The sequence below is a fragment of the Rhinichthys klamathensis genome, unplaced genomic scaffold, assembly GCF_029890125.1.
Source record: "Rhinichthys klamathensis goyatoka isolate OS25496 unplaced genomic scaffold, OSU_Roscu_1.1 h1tg000312l_1, whole genome shotgun sequence".
Classification (NCBI taxonomy): Eukaryota; Metazoa; Chordata; class Actinopteri; order Cypriniformes; family Leuciscidae; genus Rhinichthys; species Rhinichthys klamathensis.
Genome location: NW_026606830.1, coordinates 766,315 through 788,018, shown reverse-complemented (window position 1 = coordinate 788,018; position 21,704 = coordinate 766,315).

Sequence of the window (21,704 nt, the reverse complement as noted above, 5' to 3'; positions counted from 1 at the left end):
TCGTTGGGAATACGCAGGCCACAAGAAGTAATTACGTTGTTTTTGTGTTTTTTTTTAATCACTTTTACTCACAACATGCTATCTGGCAACAAAGGATTCCATTCATTATGCTAAGCTAAGCTAGCGGCGGCACTGCCAAACTAAGACAATTAATGCACTGCAGTCCTTCGGATGAGACGTTAAACCGAGGTCCTGACTCTCTGTGGTAATTACAAATCCCAGTATGTCTTTCGAAAGAGTAGGGGTGTAACCCCGGCATCCTGGCCAAATTTGCCCAGTGGCCTCTGTCCATCATGGCCTCCTAATCATCCCCATATATATATTTACACTGATTGGCTTCATCACTCTGTCTCCTCTCCACCAGTAAGCTGGTGTGTGGTGGGCGTTCTGGCGCACTATGGCTGCCGTCGCATCATCAAGTGGATGCTGCACATTGGTGGTGGTTGAGGAGATTCCCCCTTCCAATGGAAGCCCTTCCATTCCCCCTTTGAGTGCCTAGAAAGCGCTATATAAATGTAATGAATTATTATTATTATTATTACTGAGACAAAAATGCATTTTCCCACCTATCTAAATGTAGGGGGGACGTTAAATAACCCCTATTTCAAAAAACGGTGGCGTGTTCCTTTAACATCGAAATGGTTTGAAATTGACGTAATCGTTAATATTAACATCTGAGTAGAGCTTGCGGTTATGAAGGGTGTGACATTTTCCGAACACACGCTAAGCGCTGCCAATCACAAAACACTGGGCCAGCTAACCAATCACAGCACATTTCTCATTTCGTAAAGAGGGGCTTCATCGAAAACTACGGGTGCTTCTCAATTCTTATTTGTGCATCCTCGTTTCCTTTCCTCGTGTCTCAGCTCCACCCCCTGTAGGATGAGAGGGAAGGATGTAAGGAAAGAAAATGAGGATGGAGGAAATTAATGAAAGCTTTTTTATACATTGGAATACTTGATCACTCGAGCGTCACTTCATAGCGTCATCAGCAGCGCTCAAAGGATCTGCCCGTATGTTGTATTAGTTTGGTTATTTAAGAAATTCATAATAAATAATAATAGAGCAAGATACCCTGTTGAAATATGTGAGATGTGTGGTTAATATAATCTGCAAAGGTAAAGTATAAATTAAAATTATTGTGACCGATGTGAAGGGGGAGGAGAATTTATACGTGCGTCAAGTTTAGTCGATAAAACTCTTCCGCAAAGGATACACCCGTGTATCCTCGCTCAGAACTCCTCTGGAAGCCTCCTCACGCCACGATCCTCGCCTTCTCGTCCTCGCGGTGCAATTAGAGAATTGAGATGTCCTTCAAGATGGCTGAGCTCGATCGGTTTCCGGGTCATTGGATGGAGGATGGAGGAGCGAGGAGACGAGGAGGGATATTGAGAAGCACCCTATGTGCTCAACAGACTGGGGAGAGAGTAGCTGTAATAATGTAAAATTGTTGCAAAAAAAAAAGAATGTGTTATATAGATATACTTACCAAATTCATGACAACTCATACTTTTGTTATAAATAGAATATTTGATGTAATGTGTCCACTTAAACACTTGACAAGCATCCTATCTCAGACATGGCAGCCATGCAGATATGTTGATCCAGAAAGAAGGGCACAAAATGAGAAAGAAAAATTTTAAAAATATATAAAGTTGAAGGCAATGCCTCCCTTCAAACCGGTTACAGTCTTCAACCCCGTCACACTATTCTCAACCTTGTCCCATTGATATTTGTAACGGTCACCAGCTAAAATGCCCTTGAGAGTCACTAGAGGGCACTCCACACCAGACTATTATCACTCCCTCACAAACTACATTTCCCATAACTCAATGCCCGGACTCATCACTGATTGCATTCACCTGTGTCTCATTACCCTGTTAGTCTCGGCCTATTTATACCGTGTTCACTTATTCACTCACTGCGAAGTTTTGTATGTTGTTGCACTGCACTTCCGAGCATTTTCCCTGGTTTCATGTCTCTTGGTTTTTGGATTTCTTGCCTGTTCCGTGGATTACTCTTTTGCCTCTGACCCCTGCCTGATTTGTTTGTTTGTTTGTTTGTTTGTTTGTTTGCTTGGACTGCCTACCTGTGTTTTGACCTATTGCCTGTTTATTGGATTACGTGTCTGGATTGCCCCTATTAAAGCTGCATTTGGATCTCAACCTTCGTGTCTCGGAGCAGTTTGTGACAGAAAACTTCGCCACACCAAGATCCAGCAGCGATGCCAAACATGGACCCAGCAACCCGTCTCTTTCGCCTCAGCCAAGGTGACCGCCCGATTGAGAGGTATGTGGAGGAATTTTACGAGCTCTGCTATGGGGTGGACTTTGACGATGATGTCTTGAAAGACATGTTCCGCTACAGCCTTAAGGAGCTCATGGAGTACCTTATGCCTGACAACACCCCACAATGGACGTTAACCCAGTATATTGACATTGCCATTCAGATAAATGGCTCGATATTTACTAGGCGTTTTGCAGAGCAGAAGTCCCGCAACCCCACAGTGCCTGCCACGTCTGAGTCTCTTCACGTCATGCCTGCAAAGTCTGAGTCTCTTCACGTCATGCCTGCCAAGTCTGAGTTTCTTCACGTCTTGCCTGCCGAGCCGGAGCTTCTTCACGTCTTGCCTGCCGAGCCTGAGCTTCTTCACTTCTTGCCTGCCGAGCCTGAGCTTCTTCACGTCAAGCCTGAGATTCACGTCAGGCCTGCCCTTCTTCACGTCAAGCCTGCGCTCCACGTCGGCCCTGCCGAGCCTGAGCTTGTTCACGTCAGGCCTGCCGAACCTGAGCTTCTTCACATCAGGCCTGCCGAGCCTGAGCTTCTTCACGCCGGTCCTGCCGAGCCTGAGCTGCTTCACGTCGGTCCTGCCGAGCCTGCACTTCACATCAGTCCTGCCGAGACTGCACTTCACGTCAGTCCTGCCGAGACTGCACTTCACGTCACGTCCGCCGAACCAGTGTCCCAGAACAAGATGGCCGCCGCCGAGCCAGTGTCTCCGGACAAGATGGCCGCCGCTGAACCGGTGTCTATTCCTGAACCAGTGTCTGTTCCCTTTGTTCCTGAGCCGGTGTCTGTTCCTGAGCCGGTGTCTGTTGGATCTCAACCTTCGTGTCTCGGAGAAGTTTGTGACAATATTTTTGGAAAAAATAGGGAAGGCAATTAAAAATGAAGGCATTTCTTGCTGATAACCACCTGACATGTTAAGGACTAAAACAATACAATTGTGGTTTTAGTTAAACATCTAAATTTACAATATTTTTTACAAACATAAGGAGACCACAGACACACAATTTGTCTATTTTTAACTTCAGTCCCAAAAAAATATGAAAAGTATCATAAACATTATATTTGTAGTTATTAAATTGTTATGAGGGACACATGAGCAGTAGGTAGATGTTTGTTTTATAGCACGTTTTTGTGTAAAAACCAAGTACATTTTGTCCGTTACTGGGTTGAGAATAAAGGGTGTTTAAATCTGAAAAACACTGAAATTAATATGATTTGTTGGAGGTTTAATATGTGCCTAATGATGTGGGCTATTTAGAAAATGATTTATATGTAGTTTAAAAAAAAAAATCCAAGTTGAAATTTTACCGAATCCCAGGAAGGAGCCATTTATTAATTTGATCATTATTCCTCTATTTATTTCATAAAATAATACAAGACTATTAATGCATAATCATATCTAATAAACACAATAAAATGTCATATGATATTGTAAATTCTCATCTATCTATAAATTACAGGAACGTCTGTCTGTCTGTCTGTCTGTTAATCGAATATCTCTCGAACCGTTAGTCCGATGGATTTCAAACTTGACAGGTGTCTTGCTACGGGCATGAGTAAGTGCAGTGCCATTGTTTGGATTAGAAATGCAAAAGATATCGTTAAATATATCTGTAAAAGAAGCACACATTGAAGTTGTGGTTTAAAAATAAACATTCTGACATTAGAGAGAGGGTTGTGGTTTAAAAATTGTGGTTTAAAAATAAACATTCTGTCAGCTAAACATTAAGTCAGCTACACTGTTTACTTCTGAAGTAAAAAAGTAGCGATTCTTTTCGAGAAATATAGCGATTCTTTTCAAGGTGGTTATTATACATTTATTACAATGTAATTATACATTTATTACAATGTAATTATACGTTTATTACAATGTAATTATACGTTTATTACAATGTAATTATACGTTTATTACAATGTAATTATACGTTTATTACAATGTAATTATACGTTTATTACAATGTTATTATATGTTTATTACAATGTAATTATACATTTATTACAGTGTTATTATACATTTGTTACATTATTATTTTGTTACATTATTCTTTTTGAAAAAAGTATCGATTCTTTTTGAAAAAGTATCGATTCACTTTTGAAAAAGTATCGATTCACTTTCGAAAAAGTATCGGTTCTTTTTTCAAAAAGTATCGATTCACTTTTGAAAAAGTAGCGATTCATTTTTAAAAAAGTAGCGATTCATTTTTGAAAAAGTAGCGATTTAACTGAATCTTGTAAGTCAGCTACACTGTTTAATTCTGAATACTATATTTTATTCTGGTGCGCTTCACGTTATCGTTTCTACGATTCTACGATTCTACGAGTAGCGACTCTTTTTGAAAAAAGTAGCAATTCTTTTTGAAAAAAGTAGCGATTCTTTTGGGGGAAAAAAGTGGCAATTCTTTTTGAAAAAAGTAGTGTAAAAAATGTAATTATACATTTGTTACAGTCTTATTATAAATTTATTACAATGTAATTATACATTTATTATAGTGTTATTATACATTTGTTACAATGTAATTATACATTACAGTGTTATTATACGTTTATTACTGTGTAATTATACATTTATTACAGTGTTATTATACATTTATTACAATGTAATTATACATTTCAGTGTTATTATACGTTTATTACAATGTAATTATACATTTATTACAGTGTTATTATACATTTGTTACATTATTATTTTGTTACATTATTCTTTTTGAAAAAAGTATTGATTCTTTTTGAAAAAGTATCGATTCACTTTTGAAAAAGTATCGGTTCTTTTTTCAAAAAGTATCGATTCACTTTTGAAAAAGTAACGATTCATTTTTGAAAAAGTATCGATTCACTTTTGAAAAAGTAGCGATTCATTTTTTTTAAAAGTATCGATTCACTTTTGAAAAAGTAGCGATTCTTTTTGAAAAAGTAGCGATTCCTTTTTTGAAAAAGTAGCGATTCTTTTTTAAAAAGTAGCGATTCTTTTTTGAAAAGTAGCGATTCTTTTTGAAAAAGTATCGATTCACTTTTGAAAAAGTAGCGATTCATTTTTAAAAAAGTATCGATTCACTTTTGAAAAAGTAGCGATTCTTTTTGAAAAAGTAGCGATTCTTTTTCTGAAAAAAGTAGCGATTCTTTTTCTGAAAAAAGTATCGATTCTTTTCGAAAAAGTATTGATTCATTTTTGAAAAAGTAGCGATTTAACTGAATCTTGTAAGTCAGCTACACTGTTTAATTCTAAATACTATATTTTATTCTGGTGTGCTTCACGTTATCGTTGCTAAGATTCTACGTTTCTACGAGTAGCGATTCTTTTTGAAAAAAGTAGCGATTCTTTTTTAAAAAGTAGCGATTCTTTTTTTAAAAGTAGCGATTCTTTTTGAAAAAGTATCGATTCTTTTTTTAAAAAGTAGCGATTCTTTTTCTGAAATAAGTATCGATTCTTTTCGAAAAAGTATTGATTCATTTTTGAAAAAGTAGCGATTCTTTGGGGGAAAAAAGTAGCGATTCTTTTTGAAAAAAGTAGCATTTTTTCAAAAAGTAGCAATTCTTTTTCAAAAAGTAGCAATTCTTTTTGAAAAAAGTACTGTAAAAAATGTAATTATACATTTGTTACAGTCTTATTATACATTTATTACAATGTAATTATACAGTTTTTACAATGTAATTATACGTTTATTACAATGTTATTATACATTTATTACAGTTTTATTATACATTTGTTACAATGTAATTATACATTAGTGTTATTATACGTTTATTATTATGTAATTATACATTTATTACAGTGTTATTGTACATTTATTACAATGCAATTATACATTTCAGTGTTATTATACATTTATTACAATGTAATTATACATTTATTACAGTGTTATTATACATTAGTAGCGTTTTTCTTTTTGAAAAAGTAGCGATTCTTTTTTTAAAAATTCGTTTAAAAAGTAATTATACATTTGTTACACATTTACTACAATGTAATTATACGTTTATTACAATGTAATTATACATTTATTAAAGTGTTATACATTTATTACAATGTAATTATACGTTTTTTAAAATGTAATTATACGTTTAATACAATGTAATTATAGATTATTTACGTGTTATTATACATTTATTACACTGTAATTATAAGTTTATTACAATGTAATTATTAGTGCTGTCAAACAATTAAAATATTTAATCGCGATTAATCGCATTAATGTCAGTTAACTTGCAATTAATCGCAATTAATCGCACATTTTTATCTATTCTAAATGTCTCTTGATTTCTTTTTGTCCCATTATTTTTTCTCATTTTAACGCTCTTATCAACATGGAAAAGTGGATCGGCTTGCTTTGTGCAAATGTTTTTGATTGAAAACAACATTGGCATATACAGTGTTTAATTTCACACTAACATTCTCACTTGGAGCAAATAATCTCTCAATGTAACACTATCCATCAATAAAAGGGTGAAAGAAATACTGACGAGGTACTGATATTGACGAGGGGGCGGAGAATTCGTATCAGCTGTGTGTGTGTTCTTTTTGGAAAAAGTAGTGATTCTTTTTGAAAAAAGTAGCGATTCTTTTTGAAAAAGTAGTGATTCTTTTTGTTATTATACATTTGTTACAGTCTTATTATACATTTATTAAAATGTAATTATACGTTTATTACAATGTAATTATACGTTTATTACAATGTAATTATACATTTATTAAAGGGTTATTATACATTTATTACAGGGTTATTATGCGTTTATTACAATGTAATTATACATTACAGTGTAATTTTACAATTATTACAATGTAATTATACATTTATTACAGTGTTATTATACATTTGTTACATTATTATTATTATACATTTGTTACATTATTTTGTCACGTTATTCTTTTTGGAAAAAGTAGCGATTCTTTTTGAAAAAAGTGGGGTAAAAAATGTTTTTATACATTTGTTACAGTCTTATTATACATTCATTACAATGTAAATATACATTTTTTACAATGTAATTATACATTTATTACAATGTAATTATAGATTACAGTGTTAATATACGTTTATTACTATGTATTTATACATTTTTACAGTGTTATATTATACATTTATTACAATGTAATTATACGTTTACTACAATGTAATTATACAGTAGTGTTATTTTACGTTTATTACAATGTAATTAAACATTTATTACAGTGTTATTATACATTTGTTACATTATTATTATTATACATTTGTTACATTATTTTGTTTATTCTTTTTGAAAAAAGTAGCGATTCTTTTCGAAAAAAGTGGGGTAAAAAATGTTTTTATACATTTGTTACAGTCTTATTATACATTCATTACAATGTAAATATACATTTTTTACAATGTAATTATACATTTATTACAATGTAATTATACATTAAATAAAGTGTTATTATACATTTATTACAGTGTTATCATACATTTGTTACATTATTATTATTATTATACATTTGTTACATTGTTTTTGAAAAAGTAGCGATTCTTTTTGTTAGTCCGATGGATTTCAAACTTGACAGGTGTCTTTCTACGGGCATGAGTAAGTGCAGAGTTTGACGTTGTTTGGATTAGAAATGCAAAAGATATCGTTAAATATATCTGTAAAAGAAGCACACATTGAAGTTGTGGTTTAAAAATCAACATTCTGACATTAGAGAGGGTTGTGGTTTAAAAATTGTGGTTTAAAAATAAACATTCTGTCAGCTAAACATTAAGTCAGCTGCACTGTTTACTTCTGAAGTAAAAAAGTAGCGCTTCTTTTCGAGAAATGTAGCGATTCTTTTAAAGGTTGTTATACATTTATTACAATGTAATTATACGTTTATTACAGTGTTATTATACATTTATTACAATGTAATTATACATTTATTACAATGTAATTATACATTACAGTTTTATTATACGTTTATTACAATGTAATTATACATTACAGTGTTATTATACGTTTATTACAATGTAATTATACATTTATTACAGTGTTATTATACATTTGTTACATTATTATTATTATACATTTGTTACATTATTATTTTGTTACATTATTCTTTTTGAAAAAAGTAGCGATTCTTTTCTGAAAAAGTAGCGATTCTTTTTTAAAAAGTAGCAATTCATTTTTGAAAAAGTATCGATTCTTTTTGAAAAAGTATCGATTCTTTTTTGAAAAAGTATCGATTCATTTTTGAAAAAGTAGCGATTCACTTTTGAAAAAGTATCGATTTTTTTTAAAAGTTGCGATTATTTTTGAAATAGTATTTTTTTTTTAACCCTCCGGGGTCTGAGGTGTTTTCAGGGTCCTTGAGATGTTTTGGTATGCTCTGACATTTCTGCTTTTTTCAGTTGCTTATAAACATATTAATGGCACAGGTGAAATTACACTCTATATAGCACACACAGGGCTACCATAATATGTGAACAACATGTTAATACATGTTTGTATTGTTGAGAGAATATTGTTTATGCGTGGTTATTGAAAAAACTAAAAAATAAAGTTTCTAATATAAGGCCACAAATAACATACTAAATATCTGTCCACAAGACTTTTGACTAGTGGATGTTGTTGCCTAGAGTTTTTGCTTCGAATTGATCTGAAAATCATTCTGCCTAATCATTCACATAAAACAATAGATTGTTTTAAATTGTGAAAAACATTTTTTTGTTTGCAAAGGCAATATGCGGATGGGCGGAACGGCCCAACCCCCTCATGAATAATTAGGCAGTTCTCACCTGAGCAGACTGCATACTAATGAGCCTTTCATTCAGTGGTGTCACACAAGAAAGAATGCAAGGACAATATATATATATAAATAAATAAATAAATATGTATACACACACACACACACACACACACACACACACACATATATATATATATATATACACTACCGTTCAAAAGTTTGGGGTCAGTGAGAATTTTATTTTTATTTTTTGGAGGAAAGAAATCAATACTTTTATTTATCAAGGAATAATTAATTTGATCGAAAGTGACAGTAAAGACATTTATAATGTTACAAAAGATTCTAACCCTAACCCTATTAATCAAAGAATCAAAAAAAAAAAAAAAAAAAAACTGTACAACTGACAGACCAACAACTGTTTCAACATTGATAATAATAATAAATGTTTCTTGAGCATCAAATCCTCATATTATACTGATTTGTGAAGGATCATTTGACACTGAAGACACTGACACTGGTGATGCTGAAAATTCAGCTTTGATCACAGGAATAAATTACACTTTACTATATATTCACACAGAAAACAGCTGATTTACACTGGAATAATATTTAATACTATAACTGATTTTTGTTGTATTTTTAATCAAATAAGCGCAGCCATGGTTAGCAGAAGAGAATTCTTTTAAAAGTATTTAAAATCGTACCGACCCCAAACTTTTGAACGGTAGTGTGTATATACACTCAGCGGCCACTTTATTAGGTACACCTGTCCAACTGCTCGTTAACACTTAATTTCTAAGCAGCCAATCACATGGCGGCAACTCAGTTTATTTAGGCATGTAGACATGGTCAAGACAATCTCCTGCAGTTCAAACCGAGCATCAGTATGGGGAAGAAAGTTGATTTGAGTGACTTTGAACGTGGCATGATTGTTGGTGCCAGAAGGGCTGGTCTGAGTATTTCAGAAACTGCTAATCTACTGGGATTTTCACGCACAACCATCTCTAGGGTTTACAGAGAATGGTCCGAAAAAGAAAAAACATCCAGTGAGCGGCAGTTCTGTGGGCGGAAATGCCTTGTTGATGCCAGAGGTCAGAGGAGAATGGCCAGACTGGTTCGAGCTGATAGAAGGGCAACAGTGACTGAAATAACCACTCGTTACAACCGAGGTATGCAGCAAAGCATTTGTGAAGCCACAACACGCACAACCTTGGTGGGCTACAACAGCAGAAGACTCCACCGGGTACCACTCATCTCCACTACAAATAGGAAAAAGAGGCTACAATTTGCAAGAGCTCACCAAAATTGAACAGTTGAAGACTGGAAAAATGTTGCCTGGTCTGATGAGTCTCGATTTCTGTTGAGACATTCAGATGTTAGAGTCAGAATTTGGCGTAAACAGAATGAGAACATGGAACCATCATGCCTTGTTACCACTGTGCAGGCTGGTGGTGGTGCTGTAATGGTGTGGGGGATGTTTTCCTGGCACACTTTAGGCCCCTTAGTGCCAATTGGGCATCGTTTAAATGCCACGGCCTACCTGAGCATTGTTTCTGACCATGTCCATCCCTTTATGGCCACCATGTACCCATCCTCTGATGGCTACTTCCACCATGTCACAAAGCTCTAATCATTTCAAATTGGTTTCTTGAACATGACAATGAGTTCACTGTACTAAAATGGCCTCCACAGTCACCAGATCTCAACCCAATAGAGCATCTTTGGGATGTGGTGGAACGGGAGATTCGCATCATGGATGTGCAGCCGACAAATCTGCGGCAACTGTGTGATGCCATCATGTCAATATGGACCAAACTCCCTGAGGAATGCTTCCAGCACCTTGTTGAATCTATGCCACGAAGAATTGAGGCAGTTCTGAAGGCAAAAGGGGGTCCAACCCGTTACTAGCATGGGGTACCTAATAAAGTGGCCGGTGAGTGTATATACAAACAATCAAAATATAAATGAAAGCCAAAAGCACATTTTTAGTCACACCTTTTAGCCATCCACATACCATTTTTAGCCATCCACCGCGGTAAAAATAAACCAGTCGCATTTCAAAGTCGTTCGCGAAACGACCGCCAGGTGGCGCAAAGGGACATTTAGCAAAACGTAAGTGGGGCTAATGTCTGTAGCCTAAGGATGAAATACTACAAGTTATGGTAATTTCCAAATAAGCCTACAACAAACATTTATAGCCTACTCCGTAATTGTTGGTCATACAGATAAGATATAATCTTTTAAAACTGTAAAAGGCTAAAGTATAGGCCTACACTCACAGGCTAAATGAAAAAATCGCTCATGTGAGAAACAGACGTTTGGGTATTTCTCAGTGAGAAAATTCATAGCCGAGCGGTAGAACTTAGGGTTCATCATCAAGATGACACGGGTTCAAATCCCGCACAAACAAGGTCTGCTGTATTTTTTATATTTATTTAGATTTGTCTAGCTCTAAAACTCTGTTACACCATACAGTTTTTTTTTTTGCTTATATTTATAAAATACAATTATCATGCATTTCCATTTTACACTAAGGAAAAAAAATAGTATCCAACAGAACGACTTTGCATCTGTATAATAATAGGCTACCAATCGTAATTTCAAAAGCAGTTATGTAAAAAAAATAATTATATATAGCCTATATATATATATATATATATATATATACTATATATATATATATTTTTTTTTTCAGGGCTGCCAACTCTCACGCATTGAGCGTGAGAGTAGGCTACTCACGCAATTGACCCAAATCTCACGCTCTCACGCCACACCCCCGATTTCTCACGCTGAAGTGTCAACCCGGTCGGTCAAATTCCTAAAAGATATAGTTTATCTATAGATCTACCTGTTGAGCCACTCGTGATCGACTAGTTATACCGCAAATTAGTTAAAATATCCCGTAATCTATCTAGAGCGAGCGTGCATGCGAGACAGATATTGTGCTCCAAACCATGCGCTCGCATGGCAGAGAGGTCTGTTCCCTACAACCTAGAGTTTTTAAAAACATGGTTTTAAGTAAAGTGTGATTTGCCAGGGGGGACTAGGATTTCCTTCTGGTCTAAACATCCCTGCTTCTGCTGAATTATTTTAATCCCCCCCGTAATTTTTTGGTCATACAGATAAGAGTAGGCTTACATCGTTCAAAACTGTAAACTTGTATTCATATAGGCTAACGACAAAAACAGTATAGGCCTACAGAGGATCTACTCAAACATGCAATGTAAGCGCTTCCCAATGAGAAAATGACAAGACAAGGGTGAAAATCTCGCTCTATGTAGGCTAAATCGCCCTGAATTAAAATGTAAAAACAAATCAAATAATGTATTTGTCGAAATGTTGCGATATTGTTTCATTTAAGTTCATAATTATTCTATAAATGTTATTTAATTTAGCAGCATTACCACAAAGCACCGTGTTTCGATATTTATTTGAATAATACAAAATAAAATAAAAACTTAATTCACAAATTGCATGCCTTGTAAGGATCCAAAAATCCCTGTAGAATTTAATATTGAGTTGAACATTTTGTTCATGACAACAAATTAACATGCGTTTTTTCAGATTATATTTAGTTTTGCTTGGAAAAAGCTGGCCCAAACCAGTTTTATTTCATCAATTATTGAAATAATGAAATATTTAGTAATAAACTTTTGTGACAGAAATATCACTAGGCTACATGTAACTTAAATCATTTAATTCCTTCATTATCAACACTGTCTAGAATAGCGATTTAAGTGTGAATTGCGACTTCTCTTTGTGTTAAGTCAGCCTCAGACTCCGATAGCCTGTGGGGGGTTGGAGGGACATTGCTGGACAAAGGTGTTAATGTTCCTCTTTCATATGGAGAGTGTCGGATAGCCAGCCTGATGAGCAGGCAAAATTATTGTAAGGATAAATCTGTGTCCAAATGTAGACCCCATATCTTATTAAATTATAAATATTGTAGTTTATTTATTGTAGCCTATTTAAAGTTTTTTTCACACAAAATTTCAATCGAAGTTATTGTAAGGTGAATTCAACAAGGCATGCTGTGTCTTTGAAGCAACAATTAAAGGTTAAATAATTTTTTCGTGATTTGTATGGCTGACACGCAGCGACATATACAGTATTATCAGCTGTATGATGTGTTTTTACCCTGAAATGTTTAATTTCGAGAGAGAGACCCGCGCGCGCAGCGAGGGAGACTAAATAAACTTGTTAAAAAGAGATCCAGCGCGAGAGAGGCAAAGAGAAACGCATGTTTTTAATTTAATTATGTTTCTTTGGACAATTTTCGTTTTGTAGGCCTACTGTTTTAATTGTTTAATTTAGCTGTAATTTCTTTGGCAATACAAATTTAAAATGTTGCAAGAATAAGATTAGCCTAGTGTTTCTTATTTTGCATCGCAAAAGAAATAAACTCTAAACAAGATGCAACCCTGTTTTAAATTAAAAAATTTAAACCTTGAAATGTTCGAACTTGGTTTCAAACTTAAGTAATTTTAGTGTTCTTTTACATTACACAATAATTTAGCAGACTAAAGACGAGCTTCTTCATTTTCATTTTCTGATGCAATCGGCTGACAATCTTCCTTCATCAGTTTTTGTCGTTTGTGCAGCGGCTGCGGTTCTACAGGAATGTAGCAAATTTATGTTGTAATGATAATCAAACAAAACTCTTGACTTTAAATAAGTAAACAGATATAAACAGTTACCTATTTAAGCATCAAGGTGGGAAAATATAAACGTAGGACAACATCGGTTAACAACATGTATGCTACATTGAGATTCGATCTCGGGTCGAATGAAGCTCCTCGAAGCTTGTGTCGTTGCGTTGATCACTGAGCTACCGTCTGTACGCTGATAAAGTTGTAAAGCCTCATTCATGTAGCCTAAATGTTTTTATTGCAATGTTTTATGTTGAAATGTTTTCATTATTTATTCAATTACATTTCAGTAGCCTAATTTCAGTATTGTGATTATGAATTATTTTAACTACATTTCACTTGTTGAATTCTTCTGCTACCAGCTTTCAATCGCTCTGAATCAGCGTGGTGCGGCAGCAGATTACACATTAGAGAGAATAAACCGGAATAAACGAACACTTTTCAGAGTCTATGATTGTAGCGCCTCTTAGCGGTAAAAGGCAGCAAATACACCACACATTTTACCGCCGCGGTGGAACGGCTGATGTGGGCATTGTCATGGCTTGCCTCGACATTTGCGTTTGAATAGCGCGCGTCCTCCGTGGGCGTGTCAGATTAACGCGTAATGAAGTGTAATGAGCTGGGGAAAAAAATACTGACAGCACTCTCTTTTCATACAGATTGCATAAACTGAGAATATTTGTTTTTTATATAAATTACTTCATTTAAAAGAAGAGAATTTAAGCTTCATAAAGAAAAACCTCTCGTGCCTGTGTGACAAGTAATCGCGGAGTTACAGTTAATCTTAGGACGCGTTTTAGAATGGACTTCACTGACAGAGAGAACGCAGAACTCGCATCATGTTTGTTTTTCTTTATTTGGTGAAAAGCACAACACTTTGTTTTTATTGTGAGTATCCACAAAAAAAATAGAAACTTAACAGGATCTAATGATGTACAACACTTATATGTAAGATCAAAATTAACCGAGTATTTTGAGTCTCTTTTACACTGATAAGAAAAAAAGCGAGACAATCGCGCCGGCGCGATAGCCGACCCCAGGGGGTTAAAGTAGCGATTCTTTTTGAAAAAGTAGCAATTCTTTTTGAAAAAGTAGCTATTCTTTTTGAAAAAGTAGCGATTCTTTTTTGAAAAAGTAGCGATTCTTTTTGAAAAGTAGCGATTCTTTTTTGAAAAAGTAGTGATTCACTTGAAAAAGTAGCGATTCATTTTTGAAAAATTATCGATTCTTTTTGAAAAAGTTGCGATTCTTTTTGAAAAGTATCAATTCTTTTTTTAAAAAGTAGCGATTCTTTTTGAAAAGTATCGATTCTTTTTTGAAAAAGCAGCAATTCTTTTTTTGAAAAAAGTATCGATTCTTTTTGAAAAAGTAGCGATTCACTTGAAAAAGTAGCGATTCATTTTTGAAAAAGTATCGATTAACTTTTGAAAAAATATCGATTAACTTTTGAAAAAGTATCGATTCTTTTTGAAAAAGTATTGATTCTTTTTTGAAAAAGTAGCGATTCTTTTTTGAAAAAGTAGCGATTCTTTTTTGAAAAAGTAGCTATTCTTTTTGAAAAAGTAGCGATTCTTTTTGAAAAGTATCGATTCTTTTTTGAAAAAGTAGCGATTCTTTTTTTGAAAAAAGTAGCGATTCTTTTTTTGAAAAAAGTAGCGATTCTTTTCGAAAAAGAATCGATTCATTTTTGAAAAAGTAGCGATTGTTTTTTGAAAAAGTAGCGATTCACTTTTGAAAAAGTATCGATTCACTTTTGAAACAGTAGCGATTTAACTGAATCTGCTACAGTCAGCTACACTGTTTAATTCTGGATATTATATTTTATTCTGGTGTGCTTAACGTTATCGTTTTTTCAGAGTTTAGGCTCCTGTGTAATAGTAGCCTAGGCTATTCAGCAACTCAAACATACCGAACCTACAATTACTAAAAACACACAAAAACTGATTTTGCACGGTCATTGCACTAGTTAGTCAAATGCAAATTAAAAATGGGCCTTTATTTATAACTTTTCTTCCAGCAAACATGAACGGTTTATGAAACTGTCTGACCTGATTTCTAATGTAAAATGGAATATGATGACAGGAATAGCACCCCAAATGGCCTTAAACTTCACCATGATAAAGTGTGTCTGCCTTCAAATCTACCCCAGTTGAGTCTCTCTCCATTTGCCCTTTAATAGCACAGGAAAATAAGGAACTGTGGGTATGAATTAGACCCAAGATGAATGAATGAACTGCCATTTACCATAGCCAAGGCTTGAAGTTCTTCACATCAATTAAGCACAGTAGGGTGAAAAAGCAGGAAAAGAGTGAAAAGTGTTGCTACATAGAAGAGGTTTTTATTTTTTTATCATTCATTATTCAGCTGAATCTGATAAATCAATTGGATAACAATACATTTTTATCATACAAAAAGGTTCAAAGAAGTGATACTGGCTGTACCAATATATTTAGTTCTGTTACAGAAGGTTTTATACAAACTTCCTGTACATCTTCCTCGCAGACCCCAGTGAGAATAAAAGCCCTACAATATGTAGTATGGCAGTGGACACTTTGTAGGAGCAAGGGGTAATGAGTGAGATCACAGGTGCCCTTTAGAGCTGATAATTCAATAGGGCTGCTGAATAATCAGCTGCTGATGCTCTTCGATAATGGAAACGCATTTTCTTGTGCCCTTGGCACCAGCTAAAGCCCTGAGCAGAATACCACACCAGAAAATGGGCTTGATCCTATTTTTAGCTGAATCCCAGTGTAAGTCTTGCGATGAGATGCATCCTCATGGCTTTTGTGGTCAGTACCTTAGTTTTACACTGCGTCCCTACATGAAAACCATCTGTTCCACACATATTTTACATGTTTTGTGCAGAAAAGCATTCCAATTTCCCTCATAACACTCGCCTGTAATGCAGGGCAATGAATACACTGACCAGTAATGCACTGGCATTAATGCAGCAGACTTGCGCATTTACAGTGTTGACAATGTTCCTCGAGCGGGACCATGAGGCGGCATTAAGTGGGTTTTATGTATTTGGGTCATGTTTGACTTCCCCTAATTCCTAATAAATTACTATGACTCTCTCTCTCACCCTATGATAAATGCCCTCTGTGCTGTATACCTACAGGGATAAAGGCATACTAGAGCAGTATTTCTTTTGTCAGTTAACAGAATACTTGGTGTAACAGGTTGTTTAGTAAGGCAACAGTATGGCTTAGTGGTTAAAGATTAGGACTGGCACAGGTAAAGGTTTAAATCGTAGACTGAACTGCTGCCATTGTGCCCTTGGGATGTTTAACTCCAGATTACTCTATGGCGACTCTGTTTGACATCATTGATGATGTCACGACTAGTTTGGAGTGCACCATTGCCCCGTACTTTTTGAAATTGTAAGTTGTTTTTATCAAACATGTCTGATAAATAAAGAAAGGAGGATAAAAGAAATAGCTAAAACATTTGATCATCAATAAACCATGAACCTAATATTGTAGTGCTTTCAAATATAAATCAATGACAAATTCAGATCAGACACGTTTAAGATTGTCACTGGCCTCACTGTTTTAACACTAGAAGTGCCAGAATTCCATAACTACTAGAACTGCCACAAGCGGTCATTTTGACCGTTAGATTGCAAACTCTATATCTTTAATGATAAATACCAAATTGAGAGATTAATTCATGTATTGTATTAGGATATCTTTTAAAAACAAAACAACACCAAACTGTACATTTAAACAAGTTTAAAGGGGCTATGTGTAGGTTATTACTTAAAAAAAAATCTTTAAGATAGTCTTCATTTGTACATTTATGAGCCAACCATAATGTAATAGAAAGAATGACACCTTGACTGTCCACCACGGTTGCCTCTATCAGCCTGTAGGCTCAATAGGCTTTATGCACAGCTTCACTACTTCCTGAACTTCAGCCAGCTCCTTTGTTTCCTGTCTGCCATTATTGGACAAACTGATTAATCCAGGTGTGCCTGATTATTGTTACTGAGGCCAGGCACACCTGGATTAATCAGTTTGTCCAATAATGGCAGACAGGAAACAAAGGAGCTGGCTGAAGTTCAGGAAGTAGTGAAGCTGTGCATAAAGCCTATTGTCTGTGGAGGAGTCGGGTCCGAATTGGCGTGAAAATTCACAAAATGTGACGTCATGCGCGTTCTCGTCTACTTGGGCTTACATTCGTACGGTAGCCATTAGTAAGCAGCGGCAATCGCTAGCAGTAGTGTTTCAAATGGACTCTGCGGACGGAAAGCAGCGACCAGCCTCCAGCATAATCCAGATAACCACGGAAACTCCTCGTAAGTAAAAAAAAAAAAAAAAAAAGAGCCTTATCTAGTGCGGCCAACGAGCGTGCGAGCGTGTGCACCGAGAACGAGCATGAGACTGGGTGCAGTTTCTCTAACGGCCACTGGTGTCAGTAACAGTAAGACATTTCAGAACTTCCGCAATGCTCCTTTAATTATATAAATAATAATATCAGTAGCCCGTAATTATCGCATATTCACAACCGATAGCTATATTTCCATATCCATTCAACATAACTCAGAACAAGATAACAACAACTAAAAGTATCTTATTTAGATATTCTTTTGACAGTGAGAGAGACAATGTCACGGTTTATGAATTCGCTGTCTCCTTTCTCGTCTTGTTTTGTGTGTGTGTGTGTGTGTGTGTGTGTGCGTGGTCGCTGATCATTGCAGCTGATCAGCACGCACTCTGATCAACACGCCAGCTGCAACTGATCAGCGATTCGATCCTTTTTAGTATCACTGTTGTCACCCAGTCTTTGTCAGATCGTTCTGGATTTTTCCTGCGTGTTTGTTCCCTGCCTGTATCCGTTTTCCGTGTGTCATCCATCCGTGTTCAGCACTCCTGGTTCTTCACGCAGCGTCCCTGTGCTGCCAAGGGCTTCATACCGGACATTTGCACACCTTAACTCTCCCAGCATCTGACCAGCTCTCAATAAACATATCTGTCATTTTGCAGTTGAATCTTCTGATTATTTCCTAATAGACAAAGGTCAACCGCGAGAAATGTAACAAAAGAATACCGCGAAATTCAGTGCGGTCAATATGACCGCCTATGGCCGAAATAGGTAAATGTGTTCATTTGTTTTTTTGCCTTATGTGTAATTTATATTAAAAACATTTTAAATGAAAATACAGACACTTTCAGGAAAAGTCAGGTACCAGCAGGATTTTATTTATTTTTTCAACAAAGTTATTGCAGATATAAAATTCAAAACGGTCAAAATGACCGTCGTGGCCGTTCTAGTGTTAATTGATCCAGCTATCCAGTCGCTAAACACTTCCACAATAAACTCCACGAAGGTGCAATTTATGTAGTTTAAAGGAGCTGTATGTAAGAAATTTATTTCAATTAATCATAAAATGGCCCTGAAATGTCACTAGACATTAAGAAATCATGTACATTTCAAATACTTATATCACTGACAACAGTAGTCTGGCCAGGATATTGTCATTTAAAAAGTGCAGCTGCAGCCCTCAACTGATGTTGATGTTGTCATGTTGTGTTTTGGTCTGATGCTCCACCCTCCACCTATCTACCAATCACGAAGTCAGTAGTGTTGCGGCATCCGGGTTGCCAGCTCTGCTCTAGTTACCACTTCTGCAGCTCGTCACGTTCCTGCTGGATCCTGCAGCCGATCTGGCAACCTCGAGTCAGGGAGGAGGGGGAGGGGATACACCACTCTACAGTAATTTGAAAGTGATTGCAGTACTAGTTTTGGCCACAATCTTACATACAGCTCCTTTAATCATGAAAAGTGTGAAACTACAAAGAAGAGAAAATACACAAGCATGAATTTCACAAAATAGATAAATCAAATAAATGAGCATTCTCAAACCAACCCGATCACACTAAATGCGTCTCTATAGCACGCAGTGTGTTTATCGTGTAATTTATACGTGAAAATGAGTTTTTACGTGCATAGGATACGCATGGGTTGGTTAGGGTAGGTTTAGTAGTGGTGTGTGGTGCGTGTGTATTATACGTTTGGGTAGAATTAGTGGTGTGGGGTGCATGTGTATTACACGCAAATGAACTGCGTATCAAATGCACGCAAAAACTGCGTATATCATATGCACGTAAAAACTCATTTTCGCGTATAAATTGCACGATAATACACAATGCGTGCTATAAAGACGCATTTACGTGAGAACAGGCTCCTCAAACACACAAGGCAAATAACCAACAACAATACAGTTGTATATCAACAGCAAAGAATCATACTTTGCAAACTTGAGTAGAACAAGGCAACAAACATGCTGAATTACATGCTACATTACATAGCACAGCAATCAAGTACTCATAATGCTCGCTAAACAAAATCAAACAGTCACTTACAGATATTGCATTTCAAAGGGCTTTGATAGGCAAGATGAAGCTGGATGTCTGCAACCACATGGAGCACCTTGCACAACTAAAGCACTAAAGAAATATGGCCTACTTCCTCTTTAAAACAGGAAACCACTGGAAAACTAAGGAAAACTCAAAAATAAGTATCAAAATAAAAGTCTTTCTTTCAACTGAAGTTTAAAGTCCAGAACAAAGATCATTCTTGGCACGCTTGAGAACTGACCTGCCGAATGCATGTTCTCCAAAGGCAGAAAGAAATTATTGCATCCCTAATGTTACAGCTTGAAACAGCATAAATGTGCTAGAGAGAAATCCTATCAGGAACATCGTAAAATATTTAGGAGCGACAACAGAGTTCTCAAGGAGAAGGAAGTAATGACAGTTGTTGCAGCTCTCAGTGGATTCATATCCCCTTGGAAACTAATTTGGTTGTATCCAATTACACGTTTAAATGTGTCCCCAATGGAATGATCATGTTTGCCATTCAGTAGCAACCTTGTGTGGCATTCAGGATAGAGAGACCCATCAAGCAATAAAGAGAAAAACCCTCTTTATTGCTTGATGGGTCTCTCTATCCTCCTCAATTTTAGTTGTTTTCAAAAGCAAATTCAGACAGTCGATCAGTAAAGCTTTTTTCAATTGGTATTGAAATCAATTTTATATAATAACCCCCTAAATAATTAATACCATTACATTAACTATTACACTTTAACTCCAGATTACTCTATGGCAACTCTATTTGACATCATTGGTGATGTCACGACTAGTACACCACTGTGCCATAATTTTTGATAAAGAGATGTTTATCCAACGTGTCTGATGAATGACGAAAGGAGGGGGAAATGGAACAGCTAAAATATTTGATCATCTATAAACTATGAACCTAATATTGTAGTACTTTCAAATATAAGTCAATGACAAAATCAGATAAACTATTAACTTAATGTGTGCCTTGTTAATACACCATATCCATATCAGCATTTCCATGGAGAAGTATCACTAGGTTTAAAGTTCTCAATGTTTAACTTTCATTACTTGAAAAGTGTTGTGCTGTGCTATGACTAAATAAGAATGTTTATTGTGAAGAATAAAGCATTAGGCTGTTATTTTGGAGAACTAATCAACTCTCTATGTAAAATGCAATTGTGCTATTGTCATTTATGCATCCCCAAATTACCTCCTAAACAGATGAACTGTAATTTCTGTAACCTCATATGCATGTTGAACAGCTATGGGATGTTTGCTACTGTCTTACATCATACACATTAAACCTTTACCACAAAAAAAAAAAAAAAAAACCTTATGGAATAAACTAACATCCACAATAAATTAATGGTGAGAAGTAGACTAGTGAGAAACAAAAGGTTTTTCTAAAGAGACATGTTGATTTATTGTTGGCTTTAGAATGCAGCCCCTTGAGTTAAACTGTAGCAGAGGGGAGTATAAATCACAACACACCTGAAATATAACAGTCCATTTGGCCTCAGAAGTCACAAATGCAAGCCTTTGGTCCTCACGCTACACTAAATCACTCTGGTACTCAGCTGGCCAAGGGATTGTCGGTCATTCGTTGGTCGAATGAACTTTGTGCTTTGTTGAAATGGACTATTTTGATGCAATCCATCAAGCTGTGTGTCCTTGTGATAGATTCACAGAATAGTGTTCAGTACTAGACCACCTCACTGTTGTAACATATAGGATCCACTGGAAGTGAGCTTACTA